General features: G+C 36.8%; 1 long non-coding RNA gene across 2 annotated transcripts; it reads left to right on the forward strand.

Moving 5' to 3' along the window:
- The first annotated feature begins 6419 nt into the window (after nt 1–6419).
- LOC110770177 (uncharacterized) lies at nt 6420–9622 on the forward strand. 2 transcript variants are annotated; one of them, XR_015835707.1, is made up of 4 exons: nt 6420–6744; nt 8128–8274; nt 8758–8815; nt 9280–9622. It is a non-coding gene; the product is annotated as an uncharacterized LOC110770177 (long non-coding RNA). The 2 variants fall into 2 exon arrangements; XR_015835706.1 differs by having other exon boundaries at nt 6422–6744; nt 8133–8274.
- Nucleotides 9623–13756: the final 4134 nt, after the last annotated feature.

Here is a 13756-nt window from a genome sequence, read left to right on the forward strand (position 1 = left end):
TTAATTTTAAATTTTTTTAAAAAAACAACAATAACATCATGGCGTGCTTCATCATTCCACAATATCAGACTTTAGTTTGGCCCTTTGGATCTCCTATCTCGGGTTTTCTAGCACTGCTTCTTGGGGCTCATCACTTGAGCTCCGGAAGATCACACTCTTAGCTTGAGCATAACTTGTGTCGTGATCTCTGTGCTTGCATTTACCCAGTCGATCCAGGGCCTCCAGCTGCTTTTGCATGTCTTGAGAGTAAAAATCTACCATCTTTGATAGCTTTTGATTATCTTCCTGCAATATTTCAAGCTGATATCGATTCGCCTCCACCATCTTTGCTCTCTCTTTCTTCAAAACTCCTTATCACATGCTGACAATCTTCAACCAAATTCCGCTCTGCAACCAACTGAGCTCTTAGCATCTCTACCTCATGGGATTTTACAATGGGGCGATGCCCCATACTTGCGATAGATGCTGCATTTTGCACGCTCAATGTCATGGCCTCACTCACCACCCAGTTATCATCCCTCATTCTCGGCACGTGCACATCCCTAGGAGTCACCAAACTCCTCACAAGTCTAACTCCAACAACAACATCGTTGTCAAGGAGTAAAGAATCGGTTATGGTAACTGGTCTTCTTGAGGAAGCAAAGTAGGGCATCCGCACTAGTGTAGCCCCTTGCCCCCATGCCTGTGTTGGCAGAGCTAGGTTTAGATCGAGAGAAAATGGGAATCAAGAGGCCATTTGTTATTTGAGTTTGAGGAGATGGGTTTAGATTCTTCTGAGTTTGAGGAGATTAGTTTATATTTTTTTGGGTGTGATTTTTTTTTTCCCATTGTTTCCTTTTATAGAAGTAATTTGCAGGGCCACTCAATAATAATAATAATAATTTTTAAAGTAATTTGTGGGGCCACTCAGTAATTTCTGCAACTTGTTTCTCGCTCCCTGTTTTCCGCTTGAAGCTCCACGTTTTCATGATTAGAAAAAAATAATATAAAAGTTAATTTTTAATATTTAATTTAATTACTATATATAATAATTTTTAATTTAATTAAGTGTATAATTTTTATTTTTATTTAATTAGAAAGAAAAAAAGACATGTGAAATTCTACTATTTATTTTTATTTTTATAAACAACTTATAGAAACATTATAAATATTAAATTGTGTAACTTATAATCACAAGGTTGTGTGTAGTATGATGGATAAGATGTTGGAGATGAATGAAAGTGGAAGGGTTCAAAGAACTAGTAAGAGAAGGTCATTGCACATAATTTATAGCAAAGAAGGCCATCCAACAGATCGAGGATTGCGATGCAGCCAAGGAACTTCCCCAGAACGCCATAAGGATTAACACGATCCTGGCCGACTCCGAGGAGTCCGGGCTGACCAGCAAAGAAAAGAAGAGGAAGATTAAACATGCCACTGTTATCTCCAAAGTCTTAACCAACCTTTCATCAGTTGAATACAATACCGTGGTTGGCTTACAAAAGAAAGGTTTAATCAGCCTTGACCTGCTGCATAGTGATGCCCTCGTCATCAACATTCAAAATGCTCAAGCCATGGTCGACTAAATCCACGCAGGCGAGGGCAGCACAGCCAACATCCTACAATTGTTGGTCGTATAGCAGATGAGGATGGAGACAAAGATCAACAAATCAGCCAGGTCACTGACCGGCTTCAATGTCGCAACTTCGGTTACGATTGGCATGATGGACCTCGACGTCTACTCCTCACCAGTAATCAGATCTTAAACATTTATGATCATTGATGAAATCTCCCCCTATAATGGCATCCTGCGCGTACCATGGATTGGCAAGAATCAACGCCATCACATCTGCCACGAATCAGAAAATCCATTATCCAATCCTTGGGGGCGGTGTCGGCTAGATCAACAGTGATCAGGCAATGACAAGAAAATGCTCAGCTCAAGGGCTGAAGAAAAGCAAGCAAACACAGTTCGTCCTTATAAATCAAGCAGATTTGAAGGGGGCAGAACAACTAGAGGAGGTACTAGATCCCGTTCTTGACAGTCAAGCAGACTAGAAAGGAAAGAGAATAGCTACTCCCCAATAGCAATCAAAGAGTCAGGACCAAGCTGAGGGAATACGTTCGGAGGCCTCTCCTGAAGAAGGATGGAAGCCCGAAGAGGACATTGAGCTAATACCTTTTAATCCTGACAAGCCAAAGAGAAAAGTGCGGATTAGCTTGCTAGAAGAGAAGGTGGACCTGACTACCTTCCTCCAAAACAACAATGACGTGTTCGCATGGTCACTATCGGACATGCCAGGCATGATGCATCGACCTGTAGGTTATCTGCCATTGCCTTCACGTCAACCCAGCCAATAAAGCAATAGCGTAGAAGAGATGCAACTTCGCTCTTGAGCAGGTTGCCATCATTGAAGCTGAGATCGACAAGCTCCTAGCTGCCGATTTCATTGAAGAAGTCTCCAACGTAGAATGACTGGCCAATGTTACCCTGGTGGCAAAGAAAGACCAAGGAAAGTGGAAAGTTTGCGTTGACTACACCGACCTCAATAAGGCTTACCCAAAGGAAAACTTTCCACTGCCAAGAATTGATCAACTCGTAGATTCAACTTCTGGTAATCAATTGCTTAGCTTCATGGACTCCTACTTCGGATATAATCAAATCATGGTGCATAAAGACGACAAAGCAAAGACCTCCTTCATCATCGAAAGGGATACATATTGCAATAAAGTCATGCCCCTTAGGGCTAAAGAACTACGGAGCAACCTACCAAAGGCTGGTGAACAAGATTTTCAAGGAGCAGATCGACAAAGACTGTGCAGGTCTACGTAGACGACATGCTAGTCAAAGCTCCCTAACTAGCAGTCCACATCAAGAATCTTGCTGAAGCATTCAGCTTGCTCCGAAAATACCAAATGAAGTTGAATCGGAGCAAGTGCACATTTGGAAGCTCATCCGACCAATTTTTGGGATACTTAGTCACCCAAAAAGGCATCGAAGCACATCCCAATGAAACCAAGGCCATCCTCAACATGAAATCGCATACCACAACAAAGGAGATACAAAGTCTAATGGGTAGAGTAGCAACTCTCAACCGATTCCTCTCGAGATCTACTGACAAGTGCAGGCTATTCTTCAAAGCCTTGAAGAAATGACAAAGAGAAACATGGGACGGAGAGTCCAAAGTAGCTTTTCAAAACTTGAAGACCTACCTCACTTGTGAAGGAAACATACATCTAATGCTTAGGAAATGAACTTTAGCCACAACATGTACAACAAAAACATTCTAAATGGCGGATTCATTTTGTTTATACTAGTTGAGCTAAACCTTTTTCATTTTAAACCAAGTATCTTAGCCTAGTCTCTTTGAAAAAAAGAAAAAGAAAAAAAGGAATAGATCTTTACCCTTGATGACCTTTTCTTGATTTCTCAAGAATGAACACCTTTGTTGGAAAAACCTTTTGTTTCTCTTGATTTTGACTCCTTCACCTTAAGGCTCTATGATTGGAGTCCTCTACCTCACCACACCAAATGCTCCTAGAGATGAAGAGAAGGCAGTCAAGAAGTGTGGATGCTAGTCTACTTCTTGATTGGACCAATTTTTGGTTTATGGAAGATGAGATACAAAGATGATCACTCATCAACCAAAGTAGGAAACCGAAAACCCTAGCTAGGTTTTCTCCAACACTTAGCTTATATAGGACAACACAAAAGGCAATTGGGTGGGTATTTGGGGCTCCATTTGATCCATGAGTCATGTTATCTTATGCCACTTATCCCTTGGGCCCAATAGCCTTTTGGGCTATTTTGTCCCATTCCTTTTAAATCATATTTAAAAGCCTAATACAATATTTCTATATGTCAATATTAATTCCATAATTAATCTTTTAATTATAATTTAAATATTAAATTATAATTATAGTCTAACTTAATTGACCCGATCGAACTATTTGACTTTTGTCAATTGCTCCGGTCAACATGTTGACTTTGACATTTGATTATCAACCATTGACTTGTGTCTCCTCATTTCATTTCTCCTCATTTGTACATCTAATCACATTCTTTGGGTGTGCAGATCCGTAGGTTTCCTTTAGTAAGGTAATGGGTTAACTCAACTCCTCAGAGATGATATACGAATTAAATTCCACAATTTAATTCTTCCTATTAATAAAGGTTAATTGAAACATTTTTGGACATCCACAAACTATTATGGTTGTTGCCTAGTAGTAAGTCACGGTTATCCGAGCTAAATGAGACATTGTGAAAGAATCTATTCAAATTGGAATGACTGTGCAATTGAATCCTTCTCTTATGTCAATATTCCTTATTCACATTATTAGATCATGGAATCCGATTGTCAATATCCTAATGTGAATCATTCCTTTTATATGATTATCCTGGTAAGATTTGAAGACTTCTTCTTTCAAGTTTTATCCACTACTCTACGCAGAGATTTGACCAATCATATCTGAGAGTATTCTCTCTCATTTAATGAGAGTAGAGATTCCTTATTGTACATTCATTTGCTTCCATGACTCTGTTGAGAATCCTGATGAGCACCTTTAAGCTATGCTTAATTCAACATGACTGTATAGTGCCCTCAAAGATTAACAACATAGCCACAAAACATCTATGATGCCTCAGGTCTAAGGATTAGTTTGCACCATTGCAATTTATGAGTTCCAGCTTGACATGTGAGTAAAGACTTCCCTGCTGTAACTCATGTGTTGGATCGCATTTAGTGCACTTGTTCTTCTACAAGCACCTACACACATATTGACGTGTCTCCACACTTAATGACTTGAGACCTTTCCATTGCCTACATATAGAGACGATATTGTGTGTACTGGCCTTTGCAGAATGCATAATCAATATTCCTATGACCATGAACATATTCAGAATTTAGGGGTGATGAGAAGTCTCCATATATGCAATCTCATTACATAGCTCTCATATCCACTTGTGTATTCCTTGGACTATGGTTGTTCTACATATTGAAAGATAATATATGATGATTTAATGTATAAAACAACCTTTCTTGCCCATTGATAACATAATATGTCTTTTATCTAAGATGTCCTTAACTCTAACTATTACATAATGAGTTGGCTTTAAGGGCATATTTCTAACACTCTTGCCTACTCAAACCCAACCCACTCAAAATTTTCTATTTACCCCAGCCCACTTAAACTTTCTTCTTTAACAAAAACAATAAAAAGCAATATAAGCTCATATACTCCAGCCAACATTCCCTAACCCCATGAGCCATGCCCACTTATACTTAAAAAAAAAAAACAAAAAAACAAAAGGAGCAAAGCAACCCTATTGCTATCAAATGACGGTGCCCACCTCTTCTCTCCTTGGCAGCAAGATCTTCTGAACAGCTTCTTCTCCTTTCTTGGCAACAAGTATTCCTCATTCTCCCCTCTTTAATTATCTTCTCTTTTTGGGGTTTTCCTAAAATACATGTAAGCATCTAAATTTTAATTTTAATTTGAAATTGAGTATTCTAGGGTTTAATTAGAAATTAATTATAATTTGGGGATTTTGTTGAAATTAATTAGGTCTTTGAAATTGAGTATTGTCTCCTCTTTGTTGAGGTGTTTGATTTGATGTTGGTATTATTGAGATATTTGATTTGTTGTTGGTATGTTAATGTTTGATTAAAGACATTGATGCTCTTATGAGAATTTGTTTGATTTTTGGTTGTGATGTTTGATTAAATAGGTTATCTTTTATTATGTCGGATCACAATCGGAACCCCAAGAAAGCAAAGAATTTGTTCTCTTTTTTTAAGAAAAAGAATGATGGGTCATCATCTAGTAGAATGCCTCCCCTTTGTGATGAGCAAAATCTTCCAGACTCTCCCATTGTCGAGCCCCAAGTTGAAAGAGTTGAGACCCAAAGAGTTGATAGTGGTCAAGATTTTAATATCAATTATCTTGAGCGTGATTCGGGATTACGTCGTCAAATATGCCAATATTCGATGAATGAATAAGATAATGTGCGAAAAGGTTATATTATTTTAGGACCATCACTAGAAGAAAATTACCTTTTTGCGACCAAACTTATCAGCGACGAAATATTTGTGGTCGCTGATAGGATGATTCTGCGACTAAGTTTTCAGAGTTGGTCGCCAATAGTTTCCTGACAATTCCAAATATCAAATTTCAATAGTTGATAATTACCCACGAAATAAGTACGAATTGGCGACCAAATTGTTTGGTCGCAGTGTTGAAACCTACGACGACTTTGTATTTTTGGTCGCTAAGTACAAGGCGGGAGATGTAAGAGTGGGCGCGGAAATCATGCGACAAAAAAAGTGGTCGCTAATTACTATAATTTTGGTCGCCAAGTATTTTGTACGCTCAAATTTTTGGTGGCCCGCCCCGACTTTTTATTCTCTTTTTCGCATGAGCGCTTTATTTTTCACCAAATTTTCATTCTGCAAACTATTATTTTCCAAATCCCTCTCTCACTCGTCCCTAACCCCAAACACGCTCTCTCTCTCTCTCTCTCTCTCTCTCTCTCTCTCTCTGTGTACCCCAAATCTTTCTTTCGCCATCTTTGACCCCAAATTCTCTGGCCCTCTCTAACCCAAACCCTCTAGCTTTCTCTCCCATCTAGAAACCATCCTCGTTCCCAAACCCTCTCACGCCTACACTCTTAAGGCTCCCTGTCTCTCGCACTCTTATTTTTTCAAGATTTTAGCCTAAAAATTCAATCTGAAAACTGATGGTGCTTCATTCCCAAACACTTTCAAGGTAACCCCCTCTCTCTTTCTCACTCTATCACTCTTATATTTTCAAACAATGCTTAATTTAATTGTTGGAGAAATCTGGGTTTCATTTGTCTCCCTCTCTGCCTCTTCTTTCCTAAAAACCTAACCTTCTCCACTCTTATATTTCAAAGAGTGCTTAATTTAATTTCTGCTATTTTAATTGGAGAGCAAGTGGCTATGCAAACCGACAACATAAAAGTATGAAATGGGTCATCTTCTTCTTGGATGGTGGTAGATTCTTTGCCTGCCTTGCATCTCCAAACCATTCCTTCTGTATCCTTTTAAAATTGAATGAATCAGATCTAACAAGCACCCATTTCCCCATCTCCTTCCATTTCATTCCGTTGAGGTCTGTTTCTCTGTTTAATTTTTTTATGTTTGTGCAATTGAATTGGTGGGGGTGTTTATATTTTTTGTGTGGTTTTTCAGTTAAGTGTTGGAATTGGTTGTGTTTTCCTTTATTATTATTTAGAAATTTTGGGTTGTACATTCCGATACAAAAATTGTTTTTAAGATGGTTTTCTAATCTGACATTTTTGAGCTAAGATAATTCACTCAACAGTTTATGTTAAATACTAGGGACCAATGTTCAAGCACTCTGTTTAATCCTTGAGTTAAGAGCAGCAGGTAAGTGTGTGTTGACTGCTTAAGGCTGAATAAAAAAGCCAACACTAATAGAAGGTGCTAGTTTGTTTTTAACCAATTAGAGATGGATATATCAATAAATATGGTGTTGGTGATCCTAGCACTTGGAATTAATGTATTGTTGTCTCAGGTTGTGAATCTTTGTAATCTTGGTTTTATGCAAATCTAAGCTTGTGACTTATGCAAATTTGCTACTTTGACAGTGATGATTGAAATGGAAGATATATTCAATTTCAAGGTCTGTCATAGATATGCTTATGACTAATGAAACTGTTAGCTAAACAGTGTGTAGTTGAAGATAAACATGGTTGGTCTTTTTCTCTTTATTTCAGTGTAGTGTGGTGCTCCTATTTATGTGTTTGTAAATGTGTAGGATGAAGTACAATAAGAAGAAGAAATCTTGTTAGGCACTGAGGTGTTCCAGTTAAGATTGTGATTGATTAAAAAATGATAGCAATCTAGTAATCACAATGATGATTATAGTGATTTGATTTGATAAGGTAGTGTTTTGTGTTTTAACTTACAAATGATAAGATAGTGTTTTTTTTCTTTTCTTTTGTTTTGTTTTTTCTAACCTAAGGAAAGATAGAATGCTATTTCGGGCTTTAAGTGTAGTATATATCAAACCAGTTTTAGGATTTGATTTTTTTTTTCTCTATTTGAGTGTAGACTGTTACTCTATTTATGTGCAAGATGATATTTAAGAGGGTTATTAGTTTAGTGCAGGAGACAGAAGAAGGAAATGGCATTGTTATTGCAAGTGAATTGGAGTTTCTAGGTAATCACTCGCAGTAAAGCTCCATCGAATGTTTCTGGGTGGAAAAAAGTGTGGTTGGAGACGAAGAAGGATATGGCATTGGCATTGCAGGTGAGTTAGAGTTCTTTGTTTGTAGGAAGTGCAATTAAGTCTTAAGGTGCTTGGGTGTTGCAGCTTGTTTTCATTTACCTTGTTGCTGCCCCTTTGGTCCACGGCATATTTTTTCTATTTGAGCAATTAGATATATTATTGTCCTTGTGTTTTTATTAATTTTTAACACTTAAAAAGAATCATATTTTAAATTAATTCTGGTCCTAAACCAAAATACCTACATAGGTCTGCCAAGGACTTCTGCACTATTGTTGTTAGTTCACTAAACACGTTGAATAGGATATGGGATGCTTCCTTTCCCAAAAGATTTCTGATGGCCTAAGTTATTTTCCACTCTCTGTCCCCAGACCATCTACCCTTCAGTTCTCGTTATCTCTTTTCTTTTGGGTCATAATCCAGTTCTCTTTATTTTATAATGTGTTTAGAACAATGTCATTTAGGAGTCTAACTTTACTAGGGTAATATCCTGTTTCTGCATGTCAGATTTATTTGAGGAGGTGGAAGGATTTGGTTTGGGGTTTTGGACAGAGGACCATTTGAGGTAAGAACCTCTTCTCATTACACTCAGTCCCATTTAAGGTGATTTATATTTTCTAATGGATTTGTGCTACGCATGATATTAGTCTTTACATTGGTTTTTCGGAACTGTTTTCCTTCTTCATTTGTGGTAATTGATGATTTGATTTCTGTTATTATCACAAAGGCATGCTTAGACAGTTGATATTGAGAAGTATGAAAAATGAATTCAAATTTTATTAAGTCTGTTCAAATACCATTCTTGAACATTCTTAAATATTGATGACCAGTAATCAGTTTTCTTATGTAGATCCAAACTCTTTTTTAATGGCTTATTTAGTTAAGATTGTGAATTTCAGCTTTGGTCTCTCTCTCTCTCTCTCTCTCTCTCTCTCTCTCTCTCTCTCTCTCTATATATATATTTTACTTTTTTTGGTTTTGGTATCTTCTTGACCATTGACATTTCCTTATTTTGTTTCTTTTGTAAAGGAAGATGATTGATGAGTTTGAGAAGATCAAGCAAACAATTGGCAGTGTTTGGGATTCCAAGATATTAGGTCACAGTCTCTATCCCACAGGTGTTAAAGATCATGACTACAAAACTTGGGGATACAAAAGGAATAGTATACATGCATTTTGTTTTTTGGGTTCAAAATAGTATACAGGCTTAGTAACAGTCTTAGAATGGAGAAATAATGACCGCATAATTTGGTTTTACCAAAGGCAAGAATATATGGAGCTTGGCCTCCATTCTTTCAGTGGAAATGACTTTGAACTAAGGTATTGTGACTATGGTGATTTTGTGAATTATGCTATGTCTATATTTTGCTTATGAATCCCGTTTCCTTTTAAAAAGAAAATGTTGCATGGAGTATGGTATGTTTTTATGCTGATATATGTTGTGTAATTTATAAAAAATTTAGTTGGGGAAGTCTTATGGTAATTTTATCTGGGACATTTAATACAAGTTTTATCAAAACTATATTAATTTAATTATAGAAAAAGAAAAAATGCATAATATTAATATTCAACAAAAAATATTTTTCAGTTTTTAAAAACAATTCAAGAAACACCAAAATCAACAAGCGACCAAATAATTCAGTATTTGAGACAAAAACTTAGAAGTAAACAGATTTTCCTCGACCAAAAATATTGACATTAAATGTAAACCAAGACCAAATTTTTATTTGGTCACCGATAAATTAAGGTTCATACGTATCTTCAGCGACCAACATTTACACTTTTTGAGACCAAAAGTTTAGGACGCCAAAGGTAAATTGCGACCAAATGTTTATTTGGTCGCCAATTCTTTGGACTTTCGCGCCATTTATCAAATTTTACGCGCCAATGAGGCAAGGGATCAACGACAAAATTGTGAGGATGGGCGACGCGAATTATTGGTTTCTTATAAGAATTAGCGACCAAAATAGTTTTTGGTCGTTGTTTCAAGTATCTACGACGCGCCTTCTACGACGACTTGATTGCGACGAAATGTTTGTCGGTAATATTAATCAGCGACCAAAATCATACATTAGGCGACCAAATATATTTGGTCGCCAAATGGGTTTTTCCTTGTAGTGCATGTCAACCGGACCGGAGTTAGAAGATTTTCCAAGCCATTTAGATGGGCGAGACTTACGTCGATTTAATAAAACGTGGTTTGGTAAATTCCCTTGGCTTGAGTATTCAGTTGCTAAAGATATGGCATTTTGTTTTCCTTGCTCCCTATTTGACATGAATCACTCACATGCAACCTTTACTATTCATGGATATCAAAATTGGAAGAGAATTGGTGGTAATCAATGTGTATTCATATAGGCAAGCTAAATTCACCACATCATCTTGCTATGCAAAAGTGGGTTAGCTTAAAAAACCCATCTCTTCATATTGAAACAATGGTAGATAAGCAATCAAAGCAATAAGTGATGGATAATCAGTTGCGACTTACAACCACAATAGAGAGCATTAGGTATCTAGCAAATCAAGCATTGGCTTTTCGAGGTCATGATCGTTCATAATTGTATATCATTTTGTACCCTTCTAGCTTATGATTTGGTTATATTTTTGAGTTAAACTTGTGCTTTTAATCCTTTTTGTGTTTATCTTTCAGCTTTAGGTAACAATGATGGCTTTGGATAGGAAATGATGCAATCCATGCATGTTAAAGCCTGATTTGGATAAAGGGAAGAAGTGCTTAAAGACAAACTCATTTTGGCTACAGCCCCCTGCCAGTCCAGTTCCGTAGGTCATATTGCAAGCTTTGTTTCAGCAACCTACACAACTCGGATGAGGCAACATTCTTCATGAAAGTTGTTCCAATGGGTGTATACTATAACATATCCAAAATTCAGCCTCATTGGATACATATGGAGTCTGTCACCTAGCAAACACAGAACCATGCTCAGGATGGATTTTTGTCAGCGAGCAAAACGAGTTAGCAATTTGTTTTGGCCTTAACTTCTTCATCCGAGCTTGGATTGGGCCAAAACTTGTGTGGTTGGATCAGACACATTCTGAACTTCAATTTGGAGTGCTTAAAGTCGTCATTTGCGCTTAAAGTCGTCATTTGCTTAAGAGAAGCCCAATTTGTAAGCCCTTGAAGTTGCTGGTCATGCTGACCTCAGGATGAGCTATTGTTTCTGGTTGGAAGCTTGGTCATGGTGACATGAAGATGAGCTAGGGCTGCTGGTGGGATTTATTGGTGAAGTGCAGCAACCAATTCAGATTTTATAATACAAGTGTTGCATGCATTAGTCATATTGAATTCAGATTTTCACTTCCCCTAGGCCTATAAATAGAGAAGTTCTCTAAGCTTGTAAACACACCCCAAGGGGGGGAGCTCTCAAGCACTTCTCTAGAGCTCCCTTCCCTTCTCTCCCTCAAATTCTCTTAGTTTCTCTTTCTAGTTTTCAATTGTTATAATGAGATCTTTGTGCTGAAATTCTCCTTAAGTTTTTCCAAGTTCTACTTAATTTTCATTGTTCTGTAAATTCTTTTCTTTAGTTTCAAGTTTGATTAGTTTCCAAGTTTCAATTATGATTTTTGTTCTTATTCATTATGCTTATAAGTTAATATGCTAGTTTGAATGATTGATCACCATTTAGGCTTGCATGTTAGCTATCTTGGTTTGAATTAAGAGTAGACACCATGCTTTAATTCGAATTGAACTATGAATAGGAAGAGTATGTATGGACATTCGACAACAGGGATTAGATACATGCTTGGTTGTTTAAATTGTTCTTCTATGCTTAATGGGTTCCTAATGCTTAATTTTAGGTTAGACAACAAATGATCAAATTAGGGAATTAGGAACACAAGGTTATGACCAAACACCATGGCTTAATCATACATTAGCTAGAATCAATCCGTTAATCTAATTGAACTTGGGAACTTATCTACTTGAGTTAGTTATTCTCTTTCTTCCTTGTTTTATTTATTTCCTTTCTTTTTCATTTCTGTTTTGTGTAGGGAAAATGAATTGGATCATTCAATCACCAATCCTCGTGGGATCGACCTCGCACTTACATATGCTATACTACCAAACGGCTCGTGCACTTGCGAGTATCACAAGTTGAGGATGCAATTGAATCCATTTTGGTGTAGCTGTATCTACACAACAGGTCACAATGAATCCGTTGACTCATCTAACCGGGGAAATTTCATTGAAATCTTAAAGTCTTTTGCAAGAATGAATATAGAAGTTGAGAAAATTGTCCTAGATAAGGCTCCTCATAATGCTCAATATATTGCTCATGACATACAAAAACAGATCTTGCATAGTTTTGCTACCAATGTGAAGAAGAAAATTTGTAGTAAACTTGGTAAGAACAAATATTGTATTCTTTTTAATGAATCACTTGATGAATCAGGTAAGGAACAAATGGCTATTATTATAAGATTTGTTGATTGTGATGGATTTATTCGTGAACGCTTTTTCGATATTGTGAGTGTTGTAGACACTAATGCCTTGACTCTTAAAATAGATATATGCGAAGTGCTTGATAATAACGACGTTCTAGTGGAAAACATGCGTGGCCAAGGATATGATGGTGCTAGTAATATGCCAGGTTCATGTAATGGATTACAAGCATTGTTTCTTCAAGATTGTCCTTATGCATATTATGTGAATTGCTTTGCTCATCGCTTGTAATTAGCATTAAATGGTGTGGCTAAAGATGAAAGTTGTATAGAGATTTTTTTCAATGTTGACTAACATTGTGAATTTTGTTAGTGCTTCTGCTAAGCGCTGTAATGAGTTATTTAATTCAAACAGCTGAACTCAAAGAGTTGTTGGATTCTGGGGAACTTGAGACAGGTAGAGGACTTAATCAAGGTCGTAGTTTGAAACGAGCTGGAGCCACTAGTTGGGATCTCACTTTGCCTCTATTACAAGTTTGATGGGTTTATTTAAAGAGACTAAATTACATCTTCAGGAAATAAGTGATTATGGACCTAACCAACAATTTCATGGCGATGCAGAAAGTAACTATATTGCTATGATGTCTTTTGAGTTTGTGTTTTCATTGCTTTGGATGGATAAAATTATGGAATTGACCAACTTTCTTTGTCAAGTGTTTCAGACAAAAACTCAAGATATTGTAAGTGCTTTAATTTTTGTTGAAAACACAAAATCACAGTTCCAAGATATGAGGGCACATGGCTGGGATGATTTATTCATGAGTGTGGTATCATTTTGTGAACAACATGGTATTGATGTTCCTGATATGGGTTTTTGTTATATGATGGGCACACGTTGTTCTTGTTAACAAAAAGATTTTATTATAGTTGAACATTAATATCGCGTTAATGTATTTAATGATGTGACAAATTGCATGTTGAGGGAGTTAAATGACAGATTTCTAGAGCAAACAGTTGAACTTCTTATTCTTAACTCAGCATTGGATCCTCGTAATTCCTTCCAATCATTCAATATTGGGCATCTATGTAAACTTGCTGAGAAATTCTA

Source organism: Prunus avium, chromosome 5 (genome assembly GCF_965620075.1).
Source record: "Prunus avium chromosome 5, drPruAviu1.hap1.1, whole genome shotgun sequence".
In the NCBI taxonomy this organism is placed as follows: domain Eukaryota; kingdom Viridiplantae; phylum Streptophyta; class Magnoliopsida; order Rosales; family Rosaceae; genus Prunus; species Prunus avium.